Source organism: Drosophila persimilis, unplaced genomic scaffold (assembly GCF_003286085.1).
Source record: "Drosophila persimilis strain 14011-0111.01,24,50 unplaced genomic scaffold, DperRS2 tig00000002-arrow-pilon, whole genome shotgun sequence".
Classification (NCBI taxonomy): domain Eukaryota; kingdom Metazoa; phylum Arthropoda; class Insecta; order Diptera; family Drosophilidae; genus Drosophila; species Drosophila persimilis.
Genome location: NW_020825289.1, coordinates 22,017,956 through 22,040,553, shown reverse-complemented (window position 1 = coordinate 22,040,553; position 22,598 = coordinate 22,017,956). Strand labels below are relative to the sequence as shown.

Below are 22,598 nucleotides of genomic sequence, written 5' to 3'. Positions count from 1 at the left end.
AAAGAGTACCAATCGAAGCGAATGAAACTCCAAATGAGCCGCGGGGAAATCATTTGTTCATTTGCATATGCATGCAGTTTCCACCTGCGGCCACGGCACGGACCCCACTCTTTCTCCCACTTTCCCGGCCCCAACAGTCAATTTATTTTGCCTCTTTTCCAGAGAGTCAGAGAGTCAGTGTCAGGGCCAATAGCATTTCCATGGCTGGCCATTTTTCAACATGACTGGACGGAACCGGACCGGATTGGATTCGATCGGACGCGATGGGGACCCTCCACCGCCAGACTAGAGCCTTCTTCTTCACGATTTTTCACGATTTCTTTTATTTTTTTGTGTATTTTCCGCTGATTTTCGACTTTCGGGCTTTTGTTTGAGTTCCGTTTCGCTGTTTTTCCTACCCCTCTCCCGCCACCCCCTCTTCTTCTGCATCGGGAAATGCATTTTGGGCGCTTTTTGTTGGAAGACTGCTGGCCCTGTTTGGCCGCTGGCCCATCAACTTTTGGGCACCAAATTGAATAAGAAACTAATTTCCAACAAACTGAACGAAACATTTTTAAAGGAGGCACACACACACACACACACACACACACTACATATCCTACTCACACAGAGGAGGGAAAACAGTCGACTTGTGGGATACCCATTAGAGAACACCGAGAAAGTGTATGTTCCAACGAAGAAATACGGAAGTAGGGCTTGAAATTATTGGTGAAAACTATCTTAACGCCAAGAATGCCTATCGCACAGATACATTTGCGACCATGCATCGGTCTTGGGAGTAAGAACGTGCCCCCCCGCTGGTCTAGATGTTTCCTATCACATCTTTTAATGACAACATCAGAGATAGATGTGTGAACAAGATAGATAGTAGGTGGTAGCTCTTGTGTAAATGCTTATGAACATGGTTATTGGCCATCTGTTTGATCGGTGAACACTCAGGGTTGCGCAGAGCCAGCAAATGCCCAACTATTTGCTCATGCATCCTTTGCCGGAGCCCTATTCCCCTCCTTCAGTCCCTGTACACCCGGCTTTGTTTTCCCTCGACAATCAGAACTACCACAAAACTGTTTGCCACAACTAGTCTAAAAGATTTAGCCACACAGAAAAGTTATCAGCGTTAATTTTGTTTGTTCAGGTTTTACAAAAGCAAACAAAATAGAGATAGGCAGAGGGTGGGAGAGGGAGGGAGGGAGAAAAATTAATTTATTACTTTCCATTGGAATGATAAAAGAAAACGCGCCTGTAGCGGGCTGCGGGCTGCGGAAAAACCGTGCGGCTCGTAAACAGATTTAGATTTAATCAAATGATAGCCCAGAGATCGGGATGGGCCCGAGAGATGTGTGGAGCGGAGCCCAGCGGCTGGATTTGGTAATGCACTCAATATATTTCAATGTGGCAGCTCGATTAAATATTCCAGGCCAGGAACGGAAACGGAAACAGAGACTGAAACTGAAACCTAAACAGAAACAGAAACAGTAGCGGCACAGAATAGGGCCCGAAATTCCTGGCCCGAACCGGAGGGGTCGAAATGTTTTGTGCGACAGGCATGAAACATGAGAAATGGCAACAGATTTAGCCACATGTCCTGCGGGGGAAGGGGACGGGGATGGGACGGGGACGGGGACGGGGGGTGTGCGAGAGTGTACGGGAAAATCGCTTTTAGCCATATAAACTATTATCGTCAGATTTTATATACATTTTTCCTTTTTCTTTCGGTTTTATTTTTTTTGGGTCACCCGCCGTCCGACAGGACATATTTTATTTCTCGCCCGTTTTCCGGGAAGATAATTCGGTTGCGTTGTGGCGGAAAATACCGGGGAGGAGGAGGAGGGGGAGAAGGGCCCCACAAAATATCGAAAATGTTACGCTTGAAAATTGCCTGTCAAATGACAAAAATGGTTTCATTTTCTGCCCTCCCTCCGACGCCCTTCGACGTGGCGACGCTCCATCTAATATCTAATATCTAATGGCTGTTGGTCATTTCTTTATGTCAGGGCTCGGAGCAGGCTCCCTTTTTTTTGGGGTGGGGGTCCCGCCAGCAGATTAGGTCCCCGCCTTTTGTGGGGCAGGTTGCGGTTGCGGGAAAGCCTTTTTACGTTATTCGGGGGACCCGTTTTTCGAACAATTTGTATGACCCAAGAAAAAGGTCAAATGAAGGAGAGAACGGAGAAAGTGTGCTGTAAAATATCATAAATGATATTCGATGGAACAAATTTGAAGGCATTTGTGTGCAAATGTGGCACTCGACATCCCCTGCACCGAATGCCGGAATTGTGTGCCTCGGGGTCTGGTCTGTGTGGAATTAATTTGGTTCTCTCGTTAAGAAGGAATTCAATTCCGACTCCCCAGCGGACTTCGGCGGGCCCTGTCTGCTGTCTGTTGTCTGCCATTCCATTCGATGTCCCGTCAGATATATTGGCAATTACAAACTGCTTAAAAGCAAATAAATCCCTGCCAGGCAATTGCATCGATGATGCCAAAGGATAACGAAGAGAAATACATCCGTACGAGTGCAGACACAGAGATACACAGATACACAGATACACAGAAACACAGATACAAATACATTTGCCGCTTCATTTAATGAAGGAAAGGCAGAGGAAGAGCAAGCAACATTTGTGCTCGTTATCGTTCAGTGGGGGGCTAGGGAGGTGAGGCAGTTGAGGAAGGGGAAGCAACCTGGACATAAAACTGTCAAAAGGTCGCCTATATAAATCGCTAAACTAAATGCCTTTCATAGTTTAATGCCACCTCGAGGGATTTCGAAGGAGTCTCCCTCGACACACAAAAACCCGCACAAAAGGGGAACCACAGAGAAAGACAGCGAGAGAGAGAGAGAGATCTATGGAATGGAATGGGGGTATGGGTATGGGTATGGGTATGGGTATGGTATGGGTGTGCAAGGGCCAGACAACGCGTCTCTCTATCACTATCATCCTCCATGCTCCAACAGCTACCAGGCCCATCCGCCCATCCACGCCTCCACCTCCAACTCCATCGCCATCCTCGTGTTGTCATTAAAACCGAATGAATTATGCAGTAGCCCAAGTGAACTACTTGCAGGACCAGACAGACCCCTTGCCGGATAGAACCGAACCAGTTCTTGTGGCAAGAGTGTCTTGGGACCTGGACTGCAGTTTGGACTGCAGTTTGTTTGTTGTTTTAATTAACTAATTAAGATTTTTCTATGTCGCAAGTCGCAAGTCGCATGTTGCTGCTTGCTGCTGCTGAAGGAAGGGGAGAACCCCCGAGTCCCGAGTCGGAGTCCCGAGTCGAAGTCCGTGGAATGTTTGCATTATTTGTTGCTGCCCAACAGTTGCTAAGGACCCAATTAACCTTTTATGGCCATTTGGCACAATAACGAGGCCAAGAGCGACGCGACAACGACAATGAGCAAATGTCCACAAAACGAAAAGAAAAGCAACACAGAAATGTCGAACTTTGTCGCTACGAAGCCTTAGATACCCTGGAAAATTGATCTATAAGATATAGATTCGAGATATTCGATTCCATTTCCAAAGTTTACAAAGAAAAACCAAGAAAGTTTTCATTCCAAAAGACTTGTCTTTCAACTGATTGTGACTGTGTCTTTCCTGACACAATTTGGGGCTAGGTGCAGGAAAAGCCATGAATCTGAGAGGATATTCGACCCTTGAATACCCTCGAAAGGGTATCCCAGAAAGAGGGGACACCAGTCGAGACAATGAAACCCCCATCTCGTTGGACCTTTGCTCGGACGCAGTAAGCAGCTTGTGCAAAAGTGCACAAGTAGCCCCCAGTTCGGGGGCCTGATTCAGTGAAATTGGTGGCCATATTTGGCAGGACACAAACAAAAAAAAAAGCAGAGCACTAAAAGACAAAACAATGGACATCATAAATTCCGACTACAAATTGACATTAAAAATTTGTTTGTTTCGCTTCGTTTCGTATGGTTTTCGTAGACGGGTAAGGGGAACTTACCCCGCGGACTTAAGCGGGGACTCACCTCCACATGGACTTCTATTCTTCCCGAATTTCCTTCAAAGGAAAACCCTGCGTTTCGAAGCGTGACCGAAGGCTGCAATGGAGAATGGAAAATGGAAGGCGAATGTTATTTCAAGCGATACGTTGTATCAACAGATAGCACATAGATTATGGAATAAATATATAATAGTTTCATGCATTTAATTATTTTTCTGTAAGCGACATACTAATTTATGGCACTTGCTCCATATGGCTCTTCCGCATTTCCGCTTGGGAAATGCCACATGGGAAAACTTTCCATAGCAACAGCAACGGCAAAACTTTCTCATTCTCAGTTGTGTTTTTTGGGGATTTACGAATTATGCAAAATATGAAATGAAATTCCGGTTTATTCCAAATTAAAGCACACTTTGAAAGGCGCTTCCGATTGTTTAGCACATCGTTTATGTTTAATGCGATTATTTATGGTTTATGATTTAAATTTATTAGCTGTGGGAGTGTCAGGTCGGTGAGGCTTTTTCCCAATAGTTTCATACCAATGTTTTGGTATTTAATACAAATTCCTTTCTCACAAACTCCCCATTCCCTTCATACAGCTCCACGATGTAACGTGTCGGGGTCACCAGCTATCCGTAAACATTCTAGATCCCCTCTTTCATCGCTAAGCAACAATGTTTTGGCACTTGAAAGTAAAGCAGATTCATTTCCTCACGATCCTTGCCACATCCAATTAACTAATAATGAAGATGTCGGGGCACCAATCGCCATTACCTGCCAAGGATATTCTTAAACATTCCATATACCCCTCTTTCAACGCTAATAAACTATGGTTCGCCAAGTAAAAGCTCTGACAGATTCCTTCAACATTGCTCTTAAGCGTAATTAACTTGTCGGGGTCACCAATTTGCATTTAGTGTACCCTTCAACATGATATACCCCTGTATACCCCCCTTCTTGAACGCTAATCAACAAGGTTTTAGCAGACAAAAGCTCTGGTAGATTCCTTCCTATGGTTTTCCCCTGCGCTTACAAGATTCCTCAACGTTTTGCAAACATTTTGTGGGTCGCCAACAGCAACGCAGGGCCAGTCAATATGGTATAGTGTCCCATTGGGGGGAGTCATTCTCTCCCCTTGGCACTTTACTGGCTCCTCGCTTTCTCTTGGGTTCAGTTCAAGCGCCCACATAGTTGTATTATCGCATTTTTTTCCTGCTTTTTGCCATTTTCCTCTGCTCTCAGCTGTCGGCTGTCGGCTGTCGGCTGCCCTCTGCCCCCGAAACACCACGCTCTGAATGGAACCGGTTAGGTGTTGTTGGCTGGCGATATGCAACGATACTTCAAGGTACCACGAGGACAGGTAGTGACGGACGTACTATCAGAGACCTCCAATCGCATGACGTAGCACTGTTGGTTGGGTGTTGGTCTCTCTGGGTGACACCCATCTGGGCCACACATCTCCGGGGACTAATTGAAATGGCAACACTAATTAGCGATGCTCCCAGGTGCTGCAACGGACACTGTAAAGAGTATGCAAAACCCGATAACACACTCAAACGAGATAGAGAGGGAGCTGGAAAACAAAGCACAGTAGCGACAGAGATCCACTTTGAGCTACAGAACATTCTTAGAGCATGGACCGGAGACCGGAGACCAGAGACCAGAGACCACCCGCCCAGTCCAGAGGCCACGCATCGATGGGAGTTCATTAAAGTAAATGGTCTTCCATAAACCTTAAGCCGATTACCAGAACGATCCCCCATTTCGGCCTAAAGGCTCTTCCACGTTTGTTCGCCCTCAAATTAATGGCGTAAATTATTAGCTAATGATCGAAACACTCTTGACGATTGGTCACTGGAGAGCGGACAGTGGACAGTGGAGAGGGGAGAGCAATCGCCTCGAGAATGGGTTACGTCATGGAGTTATCTTCGTGCGATGCTCCATGTTCAGGCGCAAGTTGCGGCTTAGTTGGGGCTGTGTTGGGGCTAAGTTGGCGCTGAGTTGGGTTTCATTTTGTGTGCAATTGTTCAATGTTTATATGGTTTTTTGCGTTCTGTCTGTCCCTCATCATAATCATCGATGAGCGAAGGTCGCACACGCGATGCCCCTCTTTTTCTTTCCACTCGTACGCTAGTACGAGTATTAGCCAAAGTCGTAGATACTTCATTTACATAGCGGGGAAACCAGTTATCATCCACAGGCAAGTCGTCACCTGTGGCCCAGAGTTGGGCCTTCAGGCCTGGAACTGTGGCTTAGATGTCGAAACGTGCCTTTCCCCCTGATTTTCTCCCTTTTTTCCTTTGAAATTTAATTACAAAACAATAAAATTTCAGCCAGGAATGAAGAAGAGATACTCGTAAAATGCCAGGCAATCGTTTCGGCTAGGTTCGTTTTCGTTTTGCTTCGTGCCAGTTGATTTCGCGTAAGAAAAATTCGAGTTATTTGCGGAACTACCAAGAGGAGGAATATCTTCTGTCGTGTTGGACAAAGGACAAGGAATCGATGTCCGTTGTCCGTTGTCTGTCGACTGCCGATTGTTGACTGTAGTCGTGTGTCAGCAGCATCCGGGGAATGCAAACTGCAACGTTCCAGGAGGAGCAGCAGCAGAGGCAGCAGAAGACCATGCCACAGTGAGTGCAGTGCCTCGTAAAGAGGCCAGAAATTGCAGAATCATGCAATTTGTGGGCACTTCGAATGCAATCAACAAAACTGTTTGATTTATGATCATTTGCAGTTTGCACTAATTTTTCAAATCACAAAAGGCACCACAGCGGCAGAGGGGCAGGGGGGCGGGCAGCCCAAACCTGACTCGACACAAAAATTAATCACCCAACCGAATGGGGAGGAGACCAGGCTGAAAAGATAGACCAGAAACCCAGTCTAGGCTGAAAAGATACAAAAGACTGTAAGGGAAACGGACTGACGGACAGACGGACAGAGAGACGGACTGGGTAGTTGGAAGGCAGCCATGAAGGATGGGGCCCAAGGAGTCATTACAATCAATAACTGAAATCGATTTTAGGCCTCGAAAGCCCCAGCCTTTCAGTAGCTAACAGTAGATATGGCCGCGTGACACGATAAATGGCCGCAATGGTCACAGATCGAGTACCGTGATCGTCTCCCGTCCATCCTTCATCGAAAGGGAGACTGGACTGTGGCACACAACTTGTAATTATGCGCTTGGCTGGCTGCCCCAGAGGAGCCCGTCCTGGGCAGACCCTTTTTTGCATTATGATAAACGAGCCCTAGACCGGAGTCCCATCCATCCATCCATCCATCCGTCCATGCACCCATCCATTCATCCATCCATCCATCCCTCCCTCTTCCTGTCTCGAGCGATCACTCTTTACAACATCTTCATTATGAATTATGCGAATTTCTCAGTGATTCCAGCATTCTCAAGAGGGGTTCCCATGGGTTGCCATAACTTTTGTTTTATCACTCGTAACGAGGAGGCAAGGACAGGGCAACCGGCACTCCAACGAGTGCTTATCTTTACCTCTCCCTCTCTCTATATCTCGATGCGAGAAAGAGAGTAAACTTTGGCCAACATGTTGCAACTAATTACATAAAGCGACACGTGCGATGCGACGCGACGCGACGCGTCGTTGTAATTTTATTTGTTACAACTCGAAATTAGCATGAATTTGCTAATTAGCTCTGATTGTAAAAGTTGCAGGCGAGACCAGGCCCAAACCCAGGCCCAGTCCCAGTTGCTGCACTGCTGCACTGTATGCTCCCTCCCTGTATCTGTATCTGTATCTGTATCTCTTTAGCGTGGCTCTGTGTGTGGGTTGTGGGCCAGGCCGGAGATACTTTGCGTATCTCTGCCCACAGCACACAGCACACAGCAGAGACGGAGCTCTGGAGTCGTACTGGTATCTAAAACACGCTTTGAGGAGAGCGTGGATTGCAACACACTCGCACTCCGACTCGCACTCGCACACTCGCGTCTCGTGGTTGGGCAGGGGAGAGAATCGATGTCGCGTTGGACAAGCGATTAAGATCAGTTTTCTGAAAGGAAACACACCATAAAAACACCGCCTAAATGTCACATTATATCCATACTATCCATAAGCACTGCTCTTGGACTTTCGAGTCGATTCTCGAAAACACACTCCCAGAGCCCAAAAAACTGATTAATATTTCAGGGCTATCAATCCACTTAAAACTGATATAAGTGTCGGATCAATCAGGGGCCGACTGACTGCTTCAATTGCTCCGAATTCCACGAAACCAAAAGTCGATAGCAGGTGGGTGCCCTCGATAGCCAAAGGGGAACGGAACCGAAACACACAAGACCAATAAGAGGGGACATATCTGATGGACTGATAGGCCACGTGAATATCGAATGAATATTCCAGACTTAATTGCGAATGCATTTCATTTACAGACATTTCAGATAACAAACAACCGGGCACAAAGAGCGGCAGTGAGACGATATTGCACTCCTCTGAAAGCATTGTTCGCATTTTGTTCAACAAATATTGAACCAATCGTTGCTAAAAATACTACGTACTGTACATTTATTGTACGGCCAACTGCTGTGTAAAGTACATTCTGTTGCTGCTTCTGTTGCTGTTGCTGCCCCAGCATGATTCGTAGCTATCCGAAATTTGATGAAAAATAATTGAATTCCCTACGAATTGAATTCCATTTCCATATCCGAGGTAAACAAAAAAAAACACCGCTCTATAAAATTTAGGGCGAAAGGCGTACGGTACAGAGTAGCGAGTAATTCCAAACAAAAATAAGCATTTATTGTACTTATTCGTTCGTTCGTTCATTCGTCCACTCATTCATTCACTGATGATATCAACATGGCAAAAACTAAAAATAAACAATCGAAACAGCGCACACAATCACCATCATAATCTTTGGGGCACCTCCAATGACAGTGAAAGTGACTCGATGACGATGGTGGATCTACCATGATGCGACACGATGATGGCAACAGACAAAAAGCTGAACAAAAGTCACGGCTACCACCAGCACTGGCTCCCCCTCCCCTCCCTCTCCCACTGCCCAGCCAGAGGGTCTTCACTTTACATAACTTCCATCAAAGCACACAAAAAATTAGCAAGTTCATAGGAAAAATTATGAAACATGGAACGGGAAATATTCAGGCAATTTTTCACAAAATTATGAAACATGGAACGGGAAAAATTCCAGGGTGTGTTGCACAAAAACATGTATAAAGAAATTCAAGAGAAAAAGAAACATTTCGATCTTTATTGTATAATTAAACACAACCTATACTCATTTTAAGTATCGGGTATAGTGAGTAAAACCAAAACTTTTGATACGATTTCCTTAATTTTTCACAGAAAAATTACTAGATTTATTGGTGCTTCTATATGGAAATTTTCATAGAAATAACTCTATTGGAACCAGAGTTCCCTTGGAACCATTCATTGAAAATGTAAGGTTTATGTTGATCTGGAGATTACTCCCATGGATACTCCTATATCCTTGCTTTCTCACCAGAACCCGAGTTCGCTTAGAACACTTAAAGGTTGGGCCACCTTTTTGGGTACTGTTACAGATTTAATCAGGGATTCGCTGAACAATAATTGCCAGCTATATAGTCCTCCTATATACGCACTTTCATAGAAGACACCCCATTAGAATGAGGGTTCCCCGAGTGCTCTTCGTGCGATTGGTAATAATTTTCACACTTTTACGCCTACCGTTTGATGGTTGGTTGGTTAAACCGTAACCCCACGATAATTAAGACATTTTGTATTTATCTACTGTAATTTTTGCTTTAATTTTGTTTTTGTGTTTTTATTGTTTTGGCTTCAAACTTTCTTTGTTTATGCAAACAGAAAAAGCAGAGGCGAGTATAATTAGAGATCTCAACAGCATGTCGGAAAGAAAAACAAACAGGTGCTCCAAGCACAAAGCAAACGCAACCGAAAAAACCAAAGAAGAGAGGTGCAGGAGAGAGTGCGAGAGTGCGAGAGTGAGGGAGAGAGCGAGAGTAAATAGCTGTAAAAAAAACACAGAGCTCCCAAAAAGCCAATCGACGGCCGACGGTCGACAGTCAGACGGGTTGTTCACCTGGTCGGTCGCGGTGTCGTGGTCACCTCAACACCTCTTGGACCGTGCCCACAGCAGTAGAGTGTTGTTGTTGTTGTTGTTACTGTGATTGCCTTTTCATTTTATTTGAATGTCTTTTGGTTCTTTTTTTCTTGTGCTCTTTTTATTCTTTTTCCCTTTTTGGTTAATTTCCAACGTGCCTGGAATGCGATTCCATTCCATTCCGATTTGAATACCGCGTGGAGTAGCTATGGGGAGCTCTTCGCTTCGGGGTGCTTTCAGATTATTCAGAGATTATTCTCCTATCCAACGGGGGGATCAGTGACACATTTTTGCGGGTGTTAATTCCCAGGCGACCCACATAGCCGCTGAACATCTAATTTGTACGTTTGCAACACACACTGGCAGCAGAGAGGGGGGTTCACAAAAGATCTCCGCCGCCGACTAATTACGGCTCAATCAAGCGGCAGTGCTGCAACCTGCCTCCACTGGCTGGTGCTCCGTTGCAGCTGCAGGGCCTCTGCCACAGACCATTCGAAGAAGAGTTACCTAACTTCCAGCTTAATGACTTCACCAGAGCCCAGAGACCAGAGACCAGAGGCCCTGCTGTTGCTGTTGCTGTTGCTGTTGCCTTGCTCTCTGTGGCATGCTTTAAATATTTGACGGCACCTGAGTGCATTTCACAGATTTTTCATTGCAACATGTGATAAATTGCATTCGGTTTGGGTCTTTACTGAGAGCCACAGACCCACAGACCCATAGAGACTCCTCCCCCCTGGCGCTGACATTTTCTCGCCTTTTTTGGAGTGACTCATGAACAGCACCGCACCTTCCGCCTAGTGGCATAGGCTCGTCTTGGCATTAACCATTAACATTTCGAATCGAATACAAAGGTTTAACTTAAGGAGCAGCTGTCATCATTGCCTGCATTTGCATTTGAAAGACACACAGAGAGAGAGAGAGAGCGAGAGAGAGAGAGAGAGAGAGGGAGTGCTGCCGAGTGGGAAGACCCGCTAGAGAACGAGAGGAACCACCATCATCATCAGCATCAATGATTGTGCTCTCTTGTTGCGGTCTGTCTGTATTAATGATGATGCAACATTTGCCACAAATGTAAAAAGTTAAGAGGGAAACATAGCTATGCCTTTGGATATGGCTAAGTAAAGTTTAATGCCCGAAGGCCAAAAGCGCGTTTGACTCGTTGTCCATCCCTTTTGTTTCTGTGTGCCCCAAGTGGTAAGACGAGACCTTTTTTGCCGAGGATCGGGGGCTATAATGAGTGGAACACGAGCCCCAAACAACCGACAAAAGAACTCGAAAGAGTCTGTTAAATTTTGGGACGACTTTTAGCAGTTTGCTGTGAAAAATATTTAAAATAGATTTCGGGGGGAAGAAAAGTGTGAAATTTGTGGCAGATTTAAATACTGGGAGTCTCGTTATCCATGAGATACAGAGATACATTCGGTGAATCATGGGATCCCTGGTAAGAACTAAGCATAAACAAACATTCACACAGATCCATCGCTCCTTGACTTAGATCCATTTTGTATTTGGCAGCAAGTAAACATTAGGAAACATGAATGGTATCGAAGGAAAGAAGAAGAGCATCCATCCTTCGTTGTTGGGCGACTCTAGCCAACAGCAGCAGCAGCATATTGCCACCTTCCTGCTTAAATGTCACTGATATGGGGGCTCTCTATGAAGCTCTCCTAAAGGCAGCCCCTGAGGCATTTGCATTGGCATTTGCCGCAATGTTTAGCTTCAGAGGCGACACCGAGAGCTTGACAACTCTGACGCTGCTGCTGCTGCTGCTGCCGCTGCCGCTGCGGTTACGGTTTAATGAACATTCATGTCTCTCCTCTAATGCCAAAACAGAGGGAGCACAGCGGGAGGGGGGTGGAAACCGGTGAAAAACTGTGAACAAGAGCCACAAGAACCCTCTGCATTACAACAACAGAAGAGGCAGAATATAAAACACGGCAAAAGAAACAAGTTAAGAGCCATAGAAGCAGCAGCAGCAGCAGAGCATTGCAACAGGTTTCTCTTGATTGGCCTTTCGATGGTGGGCTGCCGCTGCCACTGCCGCTGCCACTGCCACTGCCACTGGGGTGCTGCTGCTGGCTGGTGCTTTATTAAATCTTCTGCTGGCCATTGTATTTGTATTTTATATTTTTCTGTATATTTATTTTTCATCTTTCTGCCTCTGACAGCCCGTGATTTGTTGCCGAAGGTTAGTTCGAGTCATTAGAGCGATGTATCTGTATCTGTATCTGTATCTGTATCTGTATGTGCCTGTATCTGACTGTATTTTTGCCTCTATTTCTGCCATAAATTGAAGACGATTCTCTGTCTTTGTCTGTTTTGTCTGTTTTGTTCTCAGATACTTTGTTAAATGCCCGCAAAAAGGCCATTGTTTAAGCAATTAAAATTGCTGAAAATTATATTCGAAGATCGTTGAATAAAAGATGATGGGGCATGAACACACACACACACACAAACACACTTCTATGTTCAGTGCTTGGGGCAGGCATTGCACAAAAAACCATAGAGAAACGAATGTTTTGTTTTCGATTTTCCTTTGGGGTTTTCCATGTTTTGAATAACTGAATAATTAATTTAGTTTTTGATCAAAATTTGACGTTCAACTGGTGGCCGACAGCAGGTTTCAATTTAAAGAGAACTTTCAGTGGTTTTTCGGAGGCCAATATTCGATGGTTAAATGTTTATTAACTAAACGGTAAACCCATTGGGCCTCTAGCAATCGATTTTCATACCGTTTTCGGGTTTACTACGCTTCCGATTGTAGCCCTATGCCTTCTCTTGCTGATTATTACCCATTCAAATCTGTTGCCAAACACTTCTGCTCTTTAAATGGATTTATTGAGTCTCCCCCCACCCCCCACAACGTGCTTGAGTACTCCAACAAATGATGGCAATTAAAACTTAGATGTCCGACTCTTAGTGTCGCTTAGTGGCCGGCCATCGTCAGAGCTTTGGCTACATTTAATTATAAGTTGAAGACTAATTGTCCGTTGTCCACAATTAAAAATATCTTTGAACGGGTCGGGTGGAGAGCGGGCAGAGCGGGCCGAGCGGGCTGAGCGGGGAGGGCAGATTTGTGTCCAAAGTTGGTCACAGACGATGGGGCAAGTGGGGCGACGACCAAAAACGCACAACTCTCTGCAACTAATTGGACATCGGATGGGGGCAGGCCATGAAAGCGACGCATCATCTGGCCTTTGGCAAACAAGAGAGACCACAATAATTTCAACAACTAAAACTACAACAACAGGAATCTAGTGCGAGCAAAATAATACCACAAAAACAAACTTCGACAGCTACAAAGCCGAAATATTTCACAAAATACTAATCTTGAATCTTCGACAAAAGCAAATTATGCTACAACAATACACGATGCAATAATTACAACAACAAAATCTATAACAATAAAGATTCTATTAACAATACTTAAAAAAATAATTACAACAACAAGCCCAGCGACAACAACTGCAATAACAAATACAGTAAATTCAACAATAAGTTGATAGCTTCTACAAAAACATCAACAACAAAACAATAACAAAAATTGTTCAACAACACCCACAAAAAGGATCAATAACAGTAACTAACAAATATTTACAACAACAAAAAACAGAAACGACGACAAATACAACAACTCCAACAATAATTTCAACAATCACTCGGAACAAAAACAACAACAGCTACAACAATCGCAATGACAAGACAAATGTTGGAACAAGAAGCTGCAACAGGAACACCCCGACAACAACAACAACAACATCAACACGACTGCAACATGCGGCATACAAGTTCTGTGGCAGCAACAGGAGAACGAACAAACTTTTTCGTATGTTGCTAATCCAATTCGAAAGCAATTTCTGTGTGTTTTGGTAGCGAGGGGGACATGGGTAGAGGGGTAGAGGGGGCAGGGAATGGAGAACTCCCCATTTACATGGCCCGAGACCATGTCTGGGGATCTGCCCACTTAGCACACACACACACACACACACACACAGACCTACTCTCGAACACACACTCTTCACTCTCTCGAGGAGAGCCGAAAGCCAAGTTAGAAGACGAGTTCATTGAATTCTTCCCGCTTGGTATTCGCCAAACTCGTAAATTTTCAACATAAAAAAAAAATCGAAACAAAAATAAAAATAAGAGACCAAATCCCAAAGCAAACAGGTTCCTGCATCCAGCATCTACCATCCACCAAAAACAAAGATACCCCGAACAGCCAGACACATCTTGTGGCATGGTTTGGTATGAGTTTGAGTATGAGTATGAGTGTATTTTTTGGGGCCTGCAGCTTTGGCTTTGGCCAAGTGGAATGCGGCAGTCATCTGGCCAGTCGGCCATCGGCCATCGGGCATCTTCATCTCTGGCTCCCTCGAGACCCAGGTCTTGGGTTTCGGTTTCCGATTCGGGTCTTGGGTTTTGGGTCTTGGTCTTGGCTGCATTTCACTCTGGACTTCGATTAAGTAGCTGTCAGTATGTGTATCTTGTATCTTGTGTCTTCCATCTTGCAGCTTTGCATCTCCCCCTGTGTCGGTTGGGAGAAAGCGCTCCTCGTTCGCATTGCACTTTCAAGCTGCGACCCACTTCCACTTCCAGCCAAGACCTGCTGGCCGTGGCCTTATCGAGTGTCAAACACACTAATTGATTCTACAAATATGGAAATCTAATGCCAAAGAACAGCAGAAGCAGTAGCAGCCAGCAAAAAAGTGAACCTCTAAACAAAAAAAACCAGAGATTTATATCTACGGATGATACGCAGAGGCAGACACGACTCGAACAGGCAGATAGACAGACAGACAGACAGGCAGTCGGAGGGACGGCTCAATCTAGGTCTCAGGCGAGGGATCATCTCGGTCTAGGGGTCGCCTCCGCCTCCTCCTTCTTCTCCTTCTCCTTTGTGTGGCAAAACAATGGATGAGAGATTGCTGCCAGTCATTCGGATGGGATGACCTTTCAGCCTCTCTATTCCGAACCATCAATCAACCGAAAAACCGAACAAAAAATCCAAAAGAAGGCAAAAATTGTTTAAAACGGAAATGAATCCACGCTTTGGACATTAACTGTAATTGCGCTCATACACGCGTTCGCCTGCTCTCCTGCCCGCCTGCCCGCAGACCCATAGATACGTTTCTATCCCATGACGCACCAACGAGTTCCAGTCTATGGGTCCAGTCAGTTCCCTTCCCCACTTCCACTTCCACGCCACTCCGCCCCACACAACCCCACATAATGACCTTGTAACTCAACTGTCAACTGTCACCACACGCAGCAGCAGTGGCAGTGGCGGCGGCAGCAGCAGCGGCAGCCTGAATGGCCAACAGCAAATCAATAGCTTCGGCCACAATTTATAGTATCCATGGCCATAAATTGGTCCGCGCCGGCACATGTCATGACTTTGAGGGGCAGAACCCAAAGAATTCTGGCCAAAATAGGCACAGAAAAGAGGGGCGGGGGAATGGGGATGGGGATGGGGAGGGAACCCAAAGGAGAACGAACAGAGGCGCAACAGCTCTCATTATCATATGAACAAAAGGGTTCTGTCCGTGTATCGCATACGATTTTTATGAATTTATAAAGAAAGAAAGTCAAGGAAGGGAAGATACATTCAGGAGATACATAGCCCATGGATACGAGTACTGGCACTCGCACTCGCACTTGAGTATTCCGTGGAGGAGTGGGGAGGAGTGGGGAGGAGTGGGGAGGAGAGCCGGGAATCTAGGCGTCTGGCAATCTAATAAATATTTAATGAGTGCAATTTATTCGCTGACTGTAACAGATTTTCAGTTGCAGGAAGGAGGGAAGGCTTTTCCCAGAGATATTCGAATCTGTGGAAGCTTCTGGGGTTCTCCTTTAACAGAAGGGATTATTTCATATACAGATTATCCAGATAAGATCTAAAGGAATGTTGGTTATCGCCTAGTCGACTCTTTAAACTCTTAGAGAGGAATTTGTACGTATGTGGGATATGTACGGGATAAGCATTCCCCAGTAGCGCTTAGATATTTATGTATATTTAATATTGTAGATACAGTGCAGGCTCTCTGGGGCGGACAGTCCGCTCAGCAGAGCTTTCACTGTGTCAGAAACTTCTTATCGCCAGTGAAAAATGTATGTTTTCATAAGCGTAGACTTAGGATAAACGAACAACAGGCCAAGGCATACCACAGCAGCAGAGATTAGGGGAGAGAGCAGACCAGAGAACAATGGAGCAAGAGAGTGGGTGTGGGGATAAAGTATGAGCAGAACTCAGATACAAAAATACAAATAGTTTGTGCGATATCTTGCAGTGAAACTGAAACTGAGACTTCCGCAAAGGCCAGAAACCAGAGAAACCGGAGTAAACAGAGCCCCAGCCCCAAGGCGAACCCTCAGACTCGTAATGAATTACGCGTCAGAATGCTCTCCTTCTCAAGGAGAGGGATCCCGAGGAGAGAATCCCGAGCTTCCAGATGCCAAAAAGAGCTACAGAGGAGAAGGAAGCGTCCAAGGAAGAACGAATGAGTGCGAGGCAAGTGGGGTATTGGGGTATGGGAGAGGGGAGAGTACATAAAAGGCTGCTAAAAAGTTTTGCTCAGCATTGTTATCATCACGGGAGAGCACAGCACAGCACAGCACAGCATTATACTTACTATAAAAGGCCAGAAGCCAGAAACAAACAAACAAAATATGAGAAATGAAAAATAAACCCGAAAATCAAGCAAAAGACCAACACAACACACAGAAAACTCTGGACTAAAGATCTCTTCTGACATAAAGTTTGTTCATTCTATATGTTTACGGTTAGGGTATGGGTAAGGGTATGGTTACGGGGACCATTCTGCCAAGGAGCAACTTTCTTCAAAGGGAAATTACTGGGTCAGCCAGTAGACAACTCGAAACATGGAAGGAAGAAACCTGAAAAGCCGAAACGGAAATGGGGAATTCTAAAGACAAAGATGATTGGATTGCCAAACTGTTTCCATGGAAGATTCCACAATGAAAGATACTTCTTTTAGATACTTTCAGCTGTGTTACGGATGGAGGAGTGTATCAATCGACTTTCGGGTAACCGAAGCCCTGGAACGTGCCCCAAAACATTTCCGCCCCTGAAGGAATCCCTCTGCCCCACATTACGCTGGTTAGAAGATATCGGATATTCCACTGAGGAACGTGCAGCAATACGTAAAAAACTACAAGACAAAAGAATAGTGAATAATTTTTTTCCCATGTACCACATTTTGACAACTGTTTTTTTGCTGTTTTTCTTCGGTTTGGAACAGCTTTTTCTGGCTCTTTTTTGCAGTGGCGAACGTGCAGACGTGCAAAATACGGCAATACGGCAGGCGGGCAGGTCGAAGAAGAGGTGGTAGCCGAAGCAGTTAGCAGCAGTTGATAGGAAAATTCAGAGCCAACAGCTGTTGAAAAGCAGACGACGGCAAAGAACACAGACACAAAAGATACGGAAAACAGAACCGTCGACGGTTGCGACGGTTGCGACGGTTTCGACAATCTTCTTGCGACATGATGTAAGCCACACTAAAGAGGACTAATATGTGGAGTGATTAATTTATTTAAATTAACATAAATGGCAACAGCTTTAACTTTTACCCGAGGACCGCAGGTGGGCTCCAGCTGCCCCTTCCCCGTCCCGTCCCGTCCCGTCCCGTCCCGTCCCGTCCCGTTCCGTCTCTCGATCCCAGTGGCCGACATAAATAATTAAAGTTAATTGCCGCCGCCGCCGCCGCCGCTGCCTCTTAATGATGCAACCAAGCATCAAACGAGCCACAGAGAGAGGGAGAAAAGAGGGAGAGCCAGACCTCGGTCAACCCCGGACTTGGTTTCAGCCATAACTCCAGCCCCAAGCCCCAAGCACCTACTCTCTCCCTACTCCCTTTCCGCTGAGAAAGCCAGAAACTCGTTTTATGGAAAATGGAAATGAAATTAAACGGAACCCTCTCGCCCACAGGTCGTCACAGGCAACAAACGAGGGCGATAAAGGTGAATTTTTTGAAATTAAACAAATGCGAAACAGGAGTATAAACCCACTTGACGGGGTCCCAGGAGAGCATGAGAGGGGATGCCCCGAATCACAGAGAAATGCCATTTTCACCTGATTTTCCTGCTGTGGCTAATGGAGTCATGGAGTCAAGGGTAGGGTGAATGACGGCCTAAAGGTGCCGTCCAAAGAAACTGCTAAAAGAAAGAGCGATGGGAACGAATTAGCCTCAGGATTTACCCTCAAGACTGCTGCTCAAGAGAGGTGTTCGCTGCACAAAACAAATGACATAAGAAAACTGTCAACAATCCAGTTGTCAAATTATTCCATTATGACATTTGAAATCCCAGGCAAAGATAACCCCCGGACGGGGCTACACTTGGCCCCAAAAGATATACCCCATTCCAACTGAAGCATTCTAATCTTATCTTATCTTTGAGTATAGCGTGTACAGCCGTGAGTAATGGTGCAGTGGAAGAGAAGAGAACGGGTTTCCAGTGGAGAGCCCAATCTAATAAAAGTTCTGAATTAATTAGAAGACTAGTATAGAGGCGGCTCTTGGGCTGCCCCTTGCCCCCTGCCGCTGACACCAATCCATCCATCTGTCCGTCCGTCCGTCTGTCTGTCTAATTTGGGCGGGTCTGGCTAGCGATGCCCGCCCCTTCCTCGGGGGAGCCGCCTTTGATAATTAATAACAAAAGACAAGTTTTTTCGGTTCTTCTCTTGGCTGGATTCTAGGCCAGACCCAGAGCAAAACAAAACGCGGCAAAACGCACAGAAAGAGACAGCGAGCAAGCCAAAGGGTGGACGCGAGAGAGGGAGCTTTGGGTGAGGCCAGGACTAGGGGCTGGAGGGAGGAAGGCTGGGTTGGGGGTTGGCTAAGGGCTCTAGGCGTAGGACTAAGGGGTAGAGATGGGGGTGGGGGTGGCGTAGCTGTCATTGCAAAGCCAAAGGCAAATACAAAGCGCTTCCATTCAACGGTTCTTCTCCCTCCGTCCGTCCTTCTCCCAGACACAGCTGTGGGCTAGGTCGGCCGTGAGCAGGGGAGGGGGGGTGGTGCATGGGGCAGGAGGCGCAACATAAAAATCAAATGAAATTTATTGATTTTTTCTTTTCGCACACGCCAGTACATGCAGACGAGGGCCAACCAGTGCCAAAAAAAAAGAGAGCAAAACAGACAAGCAAAGTCAAGGAAATGGCCAATAAAAAGACATTTGCAAACAAAAACACGTGAAATCTGATCCGAAATGTATGAAGAATCGTGGATACCCTGTCCCCTCTGTCTTTCCAGAGAGGACTCTCCCCCGCCCACTATTCGAAATTTTTTCCCGATCAAAGATCTCTCTTTCACTCACTCCCACCTATCAGTAACAGTAACAGGAACAGCAGAGCTTCTGCTGCAGACAGAAAGAGAGACAAAAAGTCAATGCACGAAGAGCATGCGGAAGAGCTGTGAAAGAGAACTCATGCAAGACGAAAGCGACAACAACAATGAGGAGAAGGTGGGGTTTGGATGAGAACCAAAAACAACACAAGAAGCAGTCACAAGAAGAAGAAGAAAAAGCAATGCCATGTAAAATGTCAGTCCAAGTTAACGGGACGCCGCGCGGCGTCGGCAAAGACACGCAACAAAAACAAATGTTTGATCTGTTGTCACGGGCAAAGGGGGCGGGAAGGGAGGGCGAAGGCGCCAGCAGGCACAGCAGCAGCAGCAGGTGCCGGGGTGGGTGCCAGCCGCTGAGGTTGTGACTTGAGACAGAATATGTTCCATCCAACCCCCAAGACAACCCGGTCGCAGGTCGCGGGTCGCGTGTCGGACGGAAGAGTGGGAAGCAAGTCTAACAACAAATTTGAGTGCTTTACTCCTCCGGCCGCACCGTTACATTTCCGTTTTCCTCTCCGTTTCACTTACCCCCGCGCAATCCACCTGCTGCTGAAATGACGGCTTCTCCTTCTCTCTGCGGCTGTGCTGATGGATTCTCCTCCCTCTGCAGCACTCTCTTTGGATTCCTTGGATTCTTCACCTCCTCCAACTGCTGCTCATCCGCAAGCAAATTTATGGTAAACACTTTAACGCCGATTGCTGCTTCTGTGTTCCTTTGTTTGTATATTATTTGTTTGAAATATTTTTGAAAATTATTTTATGTTAGTTTTTTTCCGATTGATTTAGAGCCGCACGCTTCGTTTCGATTTCGGAGATATGGAATTTACGGGAGAATTCGCGCTGATAATTCGTAATTTTTGGCCAACCATTTATTCGATTTGCATTTTGCTTTCGCACCTTCACAGCTGATTGCGGCCCCGTTGCTGCTGCTGCTGCTGTTGTTGTTGTTGTGTTGTGTCACTCTTCACACTCGCACAACACACAGGCACACACACACACTCACATAAGCATAGGTACGGCACGCACACAATGACAAACACCTGCGCGCGTAGAGGTGTGCTCGTCGGCGGACTCTTCACGTATTTTTTTTGGATGGAAGAAAAGAAATGCAGCGCACTGCCAACATCCAAACGTCCAACAATTTCAACGGCCAAAATTCGAATGGGGCGGCAAGGCCGTGGACTGCCAATACGCGCCAACTTCCAATTTTCCCTAGGGTATGCCGAATGTTGCGGGACATGTTGCTCGTTTCCGCGGCACATGAGTCTGGCCCATACAAATGAATGTGGCCGCAACATTTGTGCATGAAATGGTCAACATTTGTGTATGGAATGAGTGTTGCTACCCATGCAAAGAGAGCGAAAAAGAGAGCCTTAACCGATTGCAGAGAGCGTGGAGAGTTCCAGCATGTTGCCAGCGCATAGCAGAGCACGTTGGGGCATGTTCGAAGCGAACTCTGGTTCGACTTAGGGTGTGGGTCACTTCTTTCTGTGTGATAAAAATTCACTGATAAGAGACACAGTCAGAGGGTTTGTGGGAGGAGGTCTGAGAATGACAAATGTGCCCCTATGCGAAAGACATTTGTGGCAGCCAGACAATTGGCTGGGGGGCCAAGAGGCGACAGTCAATGGCAGTGGAAAGAGATTGAGGGCCACTTTTGCTTCATTCCCTATGAATATTTCCATGGAACTTCTTTCCCTAATGTGTATCTTTGTTTGTTTTCTTTTCGTTTTACGTCCAGCCCGCTCATCACTATGGCAACATCGAACAAAACTTGTTTTTGCTGATTTTATGCCGGCTCCCAACTCGAACACGCACATGTTGGCCGCTGCACTTGTCGCTCGAACTCCTCCGGCATGCACGTGGCTCATTTGCATTTTGTGGTTGCAAAGCATTGTTGCAGGCGATTTTTGAATATGGTTTGAAGCGGTTTCTGCAGAGGGTTTCAGGCGTTTTTAGTCGCTAGAATGCGAAAATTGTGTCCCAACGTTTCCACGTTTCCAACTTCGTTTCCCAACGTGACCTTAAAATGACCTGCGTGTGGAAACGTGGTTGAAAGTAAAGTAAATGTAAATGTAAATGTAAAGTAAATGTAAAAGTAAATGTAAAGCGAAATCCCATGTTAGAGTGAGATAGAATCATTTACAATTACTTCTCTTTCAGAGAAGTTTTTACAATGCCCAAAAAACTGTTTTACTCAAACTTTTAATACTATACTTTGCAGGTAAAAATTGAAAAAAAAATTCAACGCCACTGTGTGTATATATTTTTTTTCAATGTACAATATCTCTTATATATATACCTCCGGGGTGGACTCCATCCGGGTTGGGAGTATCCAACACCGAGACTCCCACGAGTGTTGCCATAAACTTGTATGGAACTCCGTATCCCGCCATTTTTCCGCAGTGAAATGAAAATTGTAAACGGGGCTCAGTACTCTGTCGACAACGCGATATTTTGCCAAAATCTTCCGCAGATGTACGATATCCCAAAGTACTGGGTACTCCCTGGCGGCGCTCACTCTCGTCAGCAAATTGGCGGGGCATCCATCAGATATGATGCCCATCAGCCGGTTGGAGTACCCATGCCGTTTTATGGCCTCCAGCACCATGGATAGACTGTCATCTATCTCCTCAGATCCCAATATATTATTTTAATAATTTTAAACAATTTTTTGGAAAATAATTTAATTTAATTTTTTTAATTAGGGTAATATTTAGTATTAGTATATTTAGTATATTTATTATTTTAATAATTTTAAACAATTTTTTGGAAAATAATTTAATTTAATTTTTTTAATTAGGGTAATATTTAGTATTAGTATATTTAGTATATTTATTATTTTAATAATTTTAAACAATTTTTTGGAAAATAATTTAATTTAATTTTTTTAATTAGGGTAATATTTAGTATTAGTATATTTAGTATATTTATTATTTTAATAATAAAGTAGGCAATTGAAGAAGTTTCAATTAGTGGCATTTGACACTCGCTCACAAACACAAGCACACAGACACACACTCCGGCAAAGTGGGGGTGCAGACACTTGTGTTGGTGCACGGGCACGCACACACGCACATTTTACCTGTACATGCGCCAACGACAACGCCGCTTAAGCGTTTTTAGCGCACAGCCGCCTGCGCGCATGCGCGCTGTTGGATGTTTTCATCGATCGCTGCTACTTCCGCTCGCCAG

At 45.5% G+C, this 22,598-nt stretch overlaps 1 protein-coding gene across 3 annotated transcripts in view; it reads right to left on the bottom strand.

The window, feature by feature from the left end:
• LOC6601597 (putative polypeptide N-acetylgalactosaminyltransferase 9) overlaps nt 1-20,530 on the bottom strand; it is a 61,952-nt gene extending 41,422 nt beyond the window's left edge. The window contains exons 1-2 of one of the 3 annotated variants that reach the window (XM_026986674.1): nt 19,932-20,530; nt 3,986-4,057 (exon numbers count right to left, since the gene is read on the bottom strand). The gene's annotated coding sequence lies outside the window, so the exon portion shown is untranslated. The remainder of the gene's footprint in view (nt 1-3,985; nt 4,058-19,931) is intronic. The other 2 variants (XM_026986673.1, XM_002026582.2) reach the window with 2 other exon arrangements.
• Between the last annotated feature and the right edge of the window lie 2,068 nt (nt 20,531-22,598).